Genomic DNA, 12843 nt, shown 5'->3' with positions numbered 1-12843 from the left:
TATGACCTTACCATCTCAAAGCCTCAGTTTCCTTATCTGTAAAATGGGAATAGACAATAGTCCTTTCCCAATAGGATTATTATTAATCTTATATACTTAGTACAGCAAGAAGGTGGCCATCTAGTCAATATCTAGTAGGCAAAAATATTCCCCCCTGCTAAAATTAAAATGATGGTAGAGGTAGAGAGGGCAAGTGGGTGAAGGACAGATTTCAGGTATAAATTCCTGTTTTTCTAATTCTCAGGGAAAAAAGAAAGAAAAACAGTAAGGAACGAAAAAAGTGATGGTGATGCTGGAAGGTGGTTATAGACCAAAGGCACCCCTTAAACACTTTAACAGAGCACATCAAAAAGGCCATTTTACATTTTAATTAAAATGATCTGTTGCCAGGCTCTCAGAAAGCAGAGACCAGACAGAAAACCAAAGAGTAGGGATTAAGAGTTGGGCCCTTACCCACCACCCACACCACCCCTCACCCATGATAAACACCACTTGCCCAACTCTGGCTCTAGCATAGACAGGGGTTGTGAATGGGGCTTCATGGACAGTCTATGAAGCCCTGGGATTGTGTGCAAACTGTTGTGTGTTTTAATTGTGTTTGGTGGGGAAGGGGACCACCTATACCTCCTGGCACTTTGTTCTTAGCCTTTTTGGGAGTTATTAAACCCATAAAACCCTCTGAGGATGTGACGAAAGCTGCAAACCCTCTTCACAGAGAAATCAACACACACACACACACACACACACACACACACACACACACACACACACACACAATTTTGCAAACAATTTCAATATGTTCCAGAAACCCTTGGCCCCGGCCAAGTTTTCTAGGTTAAGAACTCCTGCAAGGAGGTTTGCTTCCCCAACTTCCTGAGCTGCCCAGGCCTCGGGGTCTTTGAAAAACTTAGGACCCAAACAGAAATGAGAAGCAAAGAACACAGCCCCTCTTCCCCTTTCACTGCTCCTCCTCCTCAGTCTTATCCTCTGAGCCCCGGTGGTGAAGAAACCAACAGCAGCCCTATCTGCTGACATGGGGAAACCGACCAGGCTGTCCTTAGCATGTCAGCGACCAGGGAAGGGGCCTCCACCCCAGCGAGCGGACAATCCGGGAGGCAGAGACGCCAAGACAGGAGGGGAGGTAGGGTGTGTGTGACACAGGTGGGTCAGGCGGAGGGAAAGTGCGCAAGGAGGCAGCGCCGCCGCGAGATGGCCAAGGGGACAAGTGCCCTTCTGCCTGTGGCCTCTTGTTTGGGCATGGACTCCTGGTGGAGAGTGTCTGCAGGGTGCCGCTCTGGTTTTTAAAAATTACGCGAAGGATCCATGTTTTAACTCATGCCAAAGGGCATGGACAGGTATATCTTTTGACAAATCCAATAAATAAAAAGCAGGTATAATTGAAATCTGCTCTGGCATCTTCATTCAAACAAGACTTCCCTTTGACATCTGCTTGTGTTGGTCCAGCCCCTCTGGTCATGTTGCGCTGTCCCATGGACAGGAATTATTCAAAATTGACCTGGGTCCACTCTACCCAGTTCCTAGAGGGGCTTATTCCACGCTAAGGTGGACCCACTGCTCGAGTTCCTTTCTCGCTGGCTCCGTCCTGGCCGTGTGAACAGGGCTGTGAAAACGGGAGGAGCAGGTGTGAGAAAGCCACCCCGCCTGGGAGGCTTTTCTGTGTCCTCGCTGCCTCGGGCCAGCCACACCGCTGCTTTTTCAGACATGAGCCAGGCGCACACGCTCAACTTCTGTCCCAGTGACATTTTCAAGCACAGGGTGGGTGTGTGGACACAGTTGTCACTCCAATATTTTTTTTCCCAGTAGAAACACTTGATTCTCTTGAGTAGTAAACAAATGCCACTGTCAGATACTGGGAGAATGGTAAACAAACCGGGGAAGCCGGCACAGTCTCTGACTACTTCATTCATCAGGTGAGAGCAAATTTTCAGAAACGACTTGGGCAAGTCATCCTCCTTCCTGTGATGTTGTCAACCATGTCACCAAGGAACCCAGGCATTACCATTTAATATTTTCAAAGACTTTCATGACCACAGCTCCTTCCTACAGACCACAGGGCCCTATGGGATCTCGCCTCGTTCCAGCATAACCCTCTCTACCCCTTGCTTATTAGGATCAGGCTGCACCGTTCTTTGAGCACACCATACTTGTTCCTGCCTCAGGACCTTTGCACTTGCTATTTCCTATGCTGGACAGCTCATTCTCTAGATGTTTATGTGACTCACTCTAGTAAGTGCTGGGCTGACAGTGCACATCTCTTCCTATGACATCAGGAGGACAGACTGAAATCAGCCATGGTGGGAGTATTTACACCACGGAAATTGGAAGATGCTATAAATCAGGCATTTTTTTTGTAAGAGATGGTTGTTAAACACTGATTAGCACATCATTCACTGGTTCCTTCTCATCATTCAGCGTTCAGCTCAAATGGCACCTCTTCCAAGAAGGCTTTGCTACTCCCCAATGTAAACAAGCTTCTGCCCATCATCACTCTGTCCCTGTGCCTGTTTTTATTGTTGCTGTAGCTGTGACAGCTCTGCTGTTTGTTTGTTGCTAAGTATTTGGAAGCCATGTCCCTTCCTCACCACAGCTTATGGGGAGAGCAGCCACCAGCCAGCTGTCACTCCCACTATATTCCCGGGGCTCAGCACAGCGCCAGGCACAACACTCAATGCATACCTGTCAACACGAATACGGAGTGCCTATAAGCTCTTTCTTTCGAGCCTCTAGATAATCAGGAAGGTCCCAGAAAGAGCAAACATACCTCCTTAGGAAAACTGGGCCTTCCTGGCATGGAGTCCAAAAGCATTCCAGGTCCCACTTAAGATCCATGGGATCATTTTGCCTTTTCAGCCTACCAACAAGGACAGCTCTCCCAGCTACATTGAGGATGTCATGATCCCAGACCTCTGGTCAGGGACTTCTCTGGGGGTTTGGGTTTCACTTCTGTCCTTGTTAAAGGGCACCCAAGGGCCATTTTCTGGGGCTTCCTCTCCAGGTATGTGCTACAACCAGACGATGGAAGAGTGGAGATAAACAGGGCTCGTCTTCTACAACTCCTTGTTTCACCTGTGAAGCCCTCGTGTCCTTGTCCCCGGTCAATGCAAAAGTTCTCATGCATTTTCTTTTTTTTCACGGAGAACCAATAGGGATACAATTGCGCTCGTTGCTACATGCTTGCAGGATTGGGGTCTGCCAGCTCCAGGTGTTTGGACATTCTTTGCATTTTAATTCAGAAAACTTGGTCCACCCATTCTTTTGCCCCATGCCAAGTTCTGGGAACAGGGACATAAAACAGGCTGCTGCCAGCCCCTGAGGGGTTGATGTTTTAGTGGCAGAGGTAGATGGGCATGAAGGATTCTGCCACCATGAGACAGCTCAAGCTGAGTGCTGTCACTAATGAGGGTCTCCCGGGTACCAAAGAATAATTCCAAAGGGGAAGCGGCGGATGACTTTGAGGAGATGGCATTTGAGCTGGGCCCTGAGAGACAAGCTAGCTGAAGCCCCAGAATTATTTCCATATGCCATGGGAGGGCCCCAAGACAGCGGCCAGCTGACCCCAAGAGCAACGCAGCAGCAGCTTTCCAGATGGGATGGAGGAGGTCTCAGCAGATGTCTGGGTGCACAGATGACATCGAGGAGCAGATGCTCCACCCCACAAACTCTGGGCACTTTAAACACATCCCCGCCCCCACCAGAACTGGCTGGTGGCACATTTCCACCACTCTGGCTAAATATGGGGGCTGGAAGTTGAAATCAAAGCTGGGTGTGCTATAGGGAAATCTGTAAAATGTGGACAAGAAATGTCACTAATTTCACAGATGGGCATTTGTACCCACTCCACAGGTATCAGGAGACTCTGAACAGCCTTTGGGTAAAATACTAGAGACACAAAGACACAGGCAAGCCTCAAGAACTTGGCCAAGGCTTAGCCAACCTTGCCTCATACTCCAGTGATGGGGGACTGTGATTTTCTGGCAACTCTCCCTCAGTGACTCTCATTTCTGCTCCTTGCAAAGGCTCTGTGCTCTGGGTAGCAGCTTCTCTGCTGGGTCCTTTGGTGAGAACCTCACTGGAAGGAGATGGAAATGGAAGGAAAGGCAGGTGGCAGCCAGGGGACAGGGCCAGAGGCCACGGTCACAGGGCAGTGGGGCTGAGCCTCTGAGACCAGTCTCAACACAGGAAAACTGAAATCTCCAAGCTTCAGAGCAGAGCTTCCCGTTATCAAAAAAGAGCTTTGTCTCTGGGCCCCTTTAAACCAATACTCTTTCAATGGACTGAAGTGTTTTATGGATCGTTAAATTATGGGGTGGGAGGAAGGAGCGGGGAGGGGGATGGGGACTCGGGAAGCCGCTGCCCACTGATGATGCATCTTAAGTGGTCATAAAGCCACAAGAGAGGAGAACGTAAATCAATGAGAAAATGGGATTCCAAAATAAAGCCTTCAACGTACGGTATTTACTCTCCAAGAGAACAGAGATGATTAAAAATAAAAAGGGAAATGGGTTATGTTTCCAGATGCAGCAAAGTTGTGTACGGTTATAAAAAGGAGCACAATATTTTCTTAACATCACCGTGGTCGATACTTGCTTTAACCCTTCCTTTTCTTTGTCGTATGGAAAGGGGTGTTGACTCCCAGGAATCCCATTTGGGACCAAGAATGTGAACCCTAGGACCCCCGCCTGTCGGCAGCTGCATTTACCTAGCTCCTGTCCACTATTTCTCAGCCTTCCCCTTCCTCTCCTGCAGGCTCTACTTTTCCCGGTTGAGCTCATGAAGGCCTAAGCAGTGGTTCTCAAGGTGTGGCCCCTGGACCAGCAGGATCACTTACACCTGGGAGCTTGTTAGAGCTACAGATTCTCAGCCCCATCCTAGACCTGCTGCATCAGGAACTCCAGCAGTGAGACCCAGACATCTGCATCTTACCAAACCCTCCAGACGATTCTGAAGCCTGCTGCGTTGGAGAATCACTCACTTATGTGGATGCTCCTCCTGTAAACGGCCAAACCATCCCCAGGAGGTTCAGTGGGCAAGAAACATGCTATATTGCCTGAACTCCTCACCTGCCCAACTCCTTAGCAGGATGTACAAAGATCCTACGTGCACAGGGCTTGGCACGCAGGGGTGCTCATTAATACTTCTAGAATGAATAAAAGGCTCGAATCCTGACACTAGAGGGAAGGAGATGTGTGAATGGTCCTCCAGGGTCTCAGGCTCACATGGCAGGAACTAGCTCAGCATGGGTGGCAAGTTAAAAATACCGTGCATGCAAAATTAATTTGGTTGCTGCATATACTGAATTATGTACAACATGTTGTGAATTAACATGTCTCTTAGAAGGTTTTTTTTTACAGTATTCACCAAAACAAGCAGGATTTATAAACAGATTTTTCAGGATCACACGTTTTAGATAAATCAAGGTACACATATGCTGGCTACAGTGGGAGTTAGAGCACCCCAAAACCTAGTGAGGGGGTGAGGGAGAGTGGTGCAGAAGATGGGGTGGAGGGCATGGAAAGAGGTGGCATTAAAAAGCCACCTGGACCTCTCGCTTCCTGCATTGCTCTCCCATAGTTCCTTTAACTCCTGGGCAGGGGCAGCTTGTAGGGGGGTGTCCTTCTTGCTGAGAGTCGAAGAGTGTTGTGCTTAGCCAAGTGGTCACTCACTGGACGATTTTAAGGCAGCACAATCAGGAGAACTGTGTAGATCTGCAAGGCCAGCTGGAGCTGGGCTACATTATAGCAGATTCAAATCTTCAAATCTTCTTTCACTGTCTGTGTGGGGGTACCAATCAGTCGCTCACTTATTTGGTTTTTCAATGAAGAACAAAGCAATAGGATATGATCACTGCAGTAGAAAGTTCTAGTAAGATGTTCAAGGTACACTTCTTGCCCAAAAGCCTCCCCATCTAAGCCAAAGAGAAGACAGGGACCCAATTAATCCTACTCTTGGCAGACTGTGAACACTCATGTAAGGGGTCGACCTTCTGGGACAGGAGAGTAAGAGTGGGCCTCCCACCCTCAGCTTACATGTGCCATATTCGGGGATGCCTTCCATGACCTCCTGTATAAGGCAGATTTCCCCTGTGGTATGTTTCCCTAAAACCCTGTGCTTGCCCTTTTATAATATATTAAAAGATTATAATAGAAATTATTTAACAACTAACCCAACAATTACTGAATGCTTAGGTGCGTTATTTGCAATGACTCATTAAGTCCTTTCAACAACCCTGTAAGAATAGTACCATGATTAGCCCCCTTTTACAGATGACAAAACTGAGGACCAAAGAGGTAAAGTGACTTTCCTTCATGCCATACAGCCTATACGTGGCAGAGTCAGGCTTCAAAGCACAGACAATCTAGTTCCAGATCCTGCCCTCTGACACTTGCTAACTTTCCCCTGGCCAATGTCACCCCACCCCTAGATGGTCAGTTGACAGGCTTGTCTGCTGTGTTCATCCTTGTCTGTGGCACCTCACATAGCACACCTGGGACCTCCCTTTTATAATATCAATATTGCATCATCGTAAACATCAATAAATGTTTGATGAATGAATACACGAATGAATGAATGAATGTGTCAGCTGGGAAGATTAGAACGGGAGGGCTGAAGGCATGGCAACGGTCACATTTGGAATTCTGGATTCTTCAGTGTGCCTGGCCGCCTCCCCCTCTCTTTCTAATTTTCCAGATGCGTTATTTTCTTCTTCCTTCTCTCAACATTCCAACTGAAGGGCACCAGGCCCGCTGACCCCGAGCTTGGTCAGTGACAGATGGGGCGAGCCGAGGCAGCTGGGAGGGTCCTGAGTGCATCTCAGAGCTGGGGGGCGGCAGGGTCAGCGGAGCAGGCTGAAGCCAACTGTCGACTCCAGCGCACAGAGCCAGGCGGCGTTGTGCAGCTTCAGCACGGCAGAGGTCCCGCTTTCGGAGGGAGACCGATAAACAACGGCCCCACAGCTTAACAGGATTGAAATATGAAGCTATTCAAAGGGAACGTCAGAAGGATTAATAGCCCATCTCCTCCTGGCCTGGTGCTAAAACTACGCTACCGCCTTGAGTTAAAATCACGCTTAGCCTCACGCTACATTTTAAACCGTCTCCAGTAGCAGACCACCACCGTCACGGCGTGGGGCAGGGCTGGGCCCTCTGCACATTGGTACCATTCTCCGGGTCGGCCTTTTTAATGGGGATCGAGCTGAGTGCCTGGACGGTGAGCACAACTCCATATGCTGAACCCAGAAATAAATACCTGGTCCCTTCCCTGGAACAAACTTCTGGACTTGCCACCAAACACCTAAGAGAAACAGGGTGCCTCTGAAAATAAAGTGACAGTTCTGGGTGCTGCTGAGTGCCAAGTGACAAGTATGGCAGAAGCTGAATCACGCACAACACACAGACAGATTTATGGGGGAAGAGAGAAGATCAAAGATAAGGTGATGGGGCAGGTTGTTTCACCAAGAATACCTAAGCACCCACACCAGCGGTGGCCGGACCCCGGGTGCAGGCAAGCACCCCCAGGAATCTGCTCTACCGTCCAGGCTCAGGGTGGAATGACGTAAGACAACAAGTCCAGCGCAAATGGATGGAAGAGTTTCCCTCTCTCAACTTAGGATACTCCTCTTCCAGGTGGTGGTTTTCAACACGCAGATGGGACCCAGAGACGCTGGTGCTCTGGGAGGATTACCGAATGGCAGTTTGCAGCGCAAACTTTTAGAATGAGGCCAATGTGGTGCCTTGCTTCCTGGTGGGAAGAAATGATGACTCCTGCTACCCTTCCCTTAGCATCCCATCGCCAGGGGAAACACCTGCCTCCCTCCCTCGGAAGGGGTGTTATTAGCAGTATTAGGAAGGAGGTGAACAGGGAGGCAACTGTGTTTAAAGTTAGAGAGAGCAAAACCCCATAAACCCAGAGTTCATCTCTGTTAATATCATTATCTGTTCTTTCACATATGCATTGAGAGATGTTTAGAAAAATGAATATATGTATATATGTGTATAAATATATTTGTATAGTTTGTGTGCTTTTTTTTTTTTTTTTAAGACAGAGTTTCACTCTGTCACCCAGGTTAGAGTATAGTAGCATCACTGTAGCTCACAGCAACCTCAAACTCTTGGGCTCAAGCCATCCTCTTGCTTCAGCCTCCCGAGTAGCTGGGACTACAGGAGTGTACCACCATGTCTAGCTAATTTTTTTTCTATTTTTAGTAGAGATGGGGTCTCACTCTTGTTCAGGCTGGTCTTGAACTCCAAGCGACCCTCCCGCCTCAGCCTCCCAGAGTGCTAGGATAACAGGTGTGAGCCACCATGCCTGGCCCAGTTTATGTGATGTTTGTACACACATGTATAGGATCATAGTGTCCATACTGCTTCTATCTTATCGGTATACTGTGAGTGTACTTAATCAATTGACTACACAATACTGAGACACCTAGACATAAGGTGCAAAATCAGGAAATTTTTTTTCCCACCTGAAATTGGAAAGTACTGAGCCATCCATCAATCATCAAAAATCCCCAAAGTTTTAAAAAATTTAACATTCATTTAAATATCTAAGTCAGCACTTGTTCTGTCAGCAGACTAATCCCAAGTCATGACTAGAAATTATATATTTGCCTTTAATTGCCACATCATTATCCCTATACACCTGAGATAAAAATGTAAATTCAATATTAGCTATTAAAACATGCATTTGTTTTTTAAGTGGCCTTATCCAGCAAATGACTCTGCAAAATTAGGAAGAATAATAATGGATCAGGAGTGGGGAATAATAACCAGGTACCCTAACATCTCTGTAAATCACGGCACTCACACCCTGTGCCGGGAGGAGGGGGGAGTGCAATTATACAAAAATAAGATAAACCACAGTGAGGTCTCTGGAGTCAGCCTTCTTGAATGAATTATGGATATTAGAATTCTATCTAAGGCAAAGTTATTAAGGAGGTTTTATGACTGGCATGCAATGGTGGTCTGCACAAAAGCACCCTCTCCTGCTAAGAAAGAGCTTTCCGTTTGTTTTAGAAAGCAGCGTTCCCTTTTGGCCAATGACTTTGCCTAAAACCAGAGTGTGATCTTCCTGTCTTTAACTGAAAGGAACTGGAAAAGGGCTGGGTGGGGAGGCTCATGCCTGTAATCCCCGCACTTTGGGAGGCCAAGGCAGGAGGATCGCTTGACGCAAGGAGTTCAAGAACATCCTGGACAACATAGCAAGAACCCAACTTTGCAAAAAATTAGCCAGGCGTATGGGTGTGCACCTGTAGTCCCAGCTATTCAGGAGGCTGAAGCAGGAGGATGGCTTGAGCCCAGGAGTTTGAGGTTACAGTGAGCTATTAATCTGATTGTGCCATTGCACCCCAGCCTGGGTGATAGAGCAAGACCCTGTCTCTAAATAAATAAATAAAAGAACTGGAAAAGGAGGAGGAGCATGAAAGAAAAACCCTCTTCCATCTGCAGGGGCTGCTGTTACCCCAAGTCAGTCATTTGAACCACCAATTCTTTTGGTGACAAGGAATGAGACTGTCATTACGTGCCATTTCAGATTGGCCATGCAGAATGCCCAGCTCGGTATTCAGCATAAATCCAAAAACGCGGTAGCCCCCTTCTCTTCCTGATGTCTACTTGAGCTTGGTGGTCTCCTTAAATCTGGGGCTCTCAAGCAAAAACCTCAGAAGGCTATCTCAGGTTCATTGTTATGTGGGATTGCACCAAGTATATGCTTTTATAGGGTCGTGTATATTACAAGCACTTGAGAAACAGGAGACAAGGAAAAAGCTAGCAGGTTCACAGATGCATAATTCATGGTGAGGGTGAAACTGCCGAGGGTGACAAGCCCGCTGGATGTGCGGGGTGTGGCCCGCCTTCATTCGTTCACAGAGGACAGCTGTTTACCTGACTGTGGGAGGCGATGGTGCTGACGCAGCAGGTGGCTTTGCCCACAAAGGGGGATTTCTGCAGCCATAGAGCAGGGAAGGGAATCCCAGACCGCTTGGAAGAGGCAGTCCTGCCATCTAGGGAATCTGATTCCCAGAGAGAAGCTGGGAGCCCTGCAGGCACTTGGGAGCCCTTTCATTCTGTTGAAGGAGAATATCCTTGGGAAATAGCGTTCCTTTACTCGGTGGCACAGGCACCCAGCTTTACATGTAGAATCTGTTTCACCCTCACTGGTCTTGATGGCTTCCTGGCTTCTGAGGGTCTCGCCACACCTTCTGCCCCGGGACAAGCTGGACACTGAACAGAAGCATTAGCACCTCCCTGCCGGTGTCTAAGGCCCTGAGGAGTGGCCTTCTCTAGCTGCCAGCCCCTCGCCATCTGGAGGGGAGGGTCTTGGATGACACTCCAGGTGCCAGGCTGCTAGGAGGATCCTGCACCTGTTCCTTTTTCCTCGTGGTCACTTTAGCTTTTCACTGGGAAATTCACTCCTGGTCCTTCCAGCAGTGTCAGTGGATCTGCTGAGGAGTGATCCAAACAGACCTGTCCTCTTACATTTCGTCTCGCCACCACTTAATAAAATCCCAGCTGCCTTGAGCAGGTGCTCCAGTGGCAAAGGTTTGCCTGGCTTGGGAGTTTCCACACCATCAACACCCTCTGGCGGCTTGGTCCAGGGCAGGGAAGAGGCCCCATCTACAGTCAGAAGTGGGTGGAAAGAAAGGCTCTCCCACCCTTCGGTGGTCATCACCGGGTGGGAGTCACTTGCCAGACTCGGGCAGGTCCCAAGCAGCTCTCTGTAAGTTTCACAAAATAGTCTACAGCAGACTCAGCACGGTTTTACCAATGATCAACTCTTCATCGGCATTTTTTTAAAAGAAAAAAATTATCTCATTCAAATTTGTAATTTCAGTTGTGAAAAGGGAATACATACGTTATTTGTGTTTTCTGTGTACACAGTAACAAGAAACTGCATGCAGTGAATTGAAACACAAAAGACGAATATTCTGTATTCTCGGCAAGGTGCTGGTACGTGTGTGCTGGCAACTGTGGGCGATCTTGTTGAGCTTCCTTCTTTTGCTAAGATCCCTCTGCTGAGAATGGAATTAAGGAATTCACAGAATAGCTTCTCCACTGTGCTGCCTCAGTATTACTGCTTGCTTGTGTTTTATACCTGCTTATACCATATTCTAACCATTCACTTACATATCAATTTCCAACACTAGATGCTTGAGGACAGGCATCTCGTTTTATCCTCCTTGGTGTCTGTCCTGCGGCAGATGCTGCCTGGCATTGGATGGGTGTTCATGGGTTCATTCTGCAGTTCCATATCCAGCACCTGCTCTGGGCCTGGCACCTGGGGACACAGCGGTGAACAGGACAGCAGCATCTGAAAGAACTTGAGAGTCCATCTAGCTCAACACTTTCTTGTAGTAAGTGAGGAAACAGGCCCAGTGAGGAAAGGGGCCGACTGGGCACAGCTGGAACCAGATGCGGTCTAGGGCTCCTGCCCTCAGGCCTGGCTGCCGGAATACAACTTGGCAAATGGCAGCCTGTCTGCGGCCCAGTTCTTCTGTGTCCAGAAGCTGGGCACAAAGACCAATAAAAAGCAGATGGCAGGGACACGGCAGCAGCAGAAGATTCTGGAAAAAGAGATGTCCAGAGTGTGGGTGGGGATAGAGCCACACCAGGGTGGCATGTTCTCACATCAGAAGTGCATGCTGGGAACCTGTGACCTCTTGCAGGCCACATGGCAGGACACCAAGTCCCTGACCACCCCATGTGGCTGGTACTACAGCACCCCAGCACCAGTTGTTGGTGCAGGGCCAGCGCACACACTTTGCTCTCCACGTCGGAAATGAAGAATAATTCTTGCCTCTTGTGTTTGCATAATTAAAACTGAAGAGCAGAATTTGCCTATCAACTTAAGCCCCATGAAAATGCATAGAAAAACTCTTAAAATATGACTCATTATTACACAGATAAATCAACCCAGTCCCTTGCTTCCCATGTGCAACTGAATTTCATGCTATAATAAGCAGGTATCGCTAGGGACTACTTCCAGGGCCACATCCCGGTTTCTTGACAAAGATGAAAAGGCCCCACTGACTGGAATTTGTCTACATCTCCAGACTTATCTTTTCTTGCTTGTATCCTACACTCTGAGCACAGTGATGCCCTTGAAGTTCTTCTAATGCACCATTTTGTTTCAGCCCAGGCTTCCTGGAGCAAGCTCCCTGTTTTACCTTCTCCATGTGGCTAATCCAGAGCCATCCTTCCCAACCCAGCTCACTTGTCACCTCCTATGGGTATCCTTCTTTCCTACACCTCAACCCCACACAGAGTGGGAGAAGCCGTCCCCCTACAATTGTCTGTTTACCTCCCTCATGACACCAACCACACGCCTGTACACTCTGTCCAGCACAGAGCTGTATTAGTTCTGTGTCTACAGTGCCCAGCCCAGGCCCAGCCAAGGCCGGCACTCAACATGTGTGCAACAAGCAGGGTCGGTGCCCTCCCTGAGCCAGCCGTATCGAAGGTGCCATCTTGACACTAAAGGGATTACCATACCAGCCAACCAGCCAACTGATGTTTCCTTTAAAAACCTCAGTGAAGGCCGGGCGCTGTGGCTCACGCCTGTAATCCTAGCTCTTGGGAGGCCGAGGCGGGCGGATTGCTCAAGGTCAGGAGTTCAAAACCAGCCTGAGCAAGAGCGAGACCCCGTCTCTACTATAAATAGAAAGAAATTAATTGGCCAACTGATATATATATAAAAAATTAGCCGGGCATGGTGGCGCATGCCTGTAGTCCCAGCTACCCGGGAGGCTGAGGCAGAAGGATCACTCGAGCCCAGGAGTTTGAGGTTGCTGTGAGCTAGGCTGACGCCATGGCACTCACTCTAGCC

The 12843-nt window shown here is 48.4% G+C and overlaps 1 protein-coding gene and 1 long non-coding RNA gene across 3 annotated transcripts in view; both read right to left on the bottom strand.

Annotated features, from left to right (window-relative positions):
- KAZN (kazrin, periplakin interacting protein) overlaps positions 1-12843 on the bottom strand; it is a 1045723-nt gene that overhangs the window by 322381 nt on the left and 710499 nt on the right. The window lies entirely within an intron of this gene.
- LOC142861919 (uncharacterized) overlaps positions 8038-12843 on the bottom strand; it is a 41597-nt gene continuing 36791 nt past the window's right edge. The window contains exon 2 of the long non-coding RNA XR_012913032.1: positions 8038-12544. This is a non-coding gene — a long non-coding RNA (uncharacterized LOC142861919). The remainder of the gene's footprint in view (positions 12545-12843) is intronic.

The sequence above is a fragment of the Microcebus murinus genome, chromosome 2 (assembly GCF_040939455.1).
Source record: "Microcebus murinus isolate Inina chromosome 2, M.murinus_Inina_mat1.0, whole genome shotgun sequence".
Lineage (NCBI taxonomy): Eukaryota > Metazoa > Chordata > Mammalia > Primates > Cheirogaleidae > Microcebus > Microcebus murinus.
The sequence above is the reverse complement of the archived record's forward strand: the minus strand, read 5'-3'. Positions and strand labels throughout refer to the sequence as shown.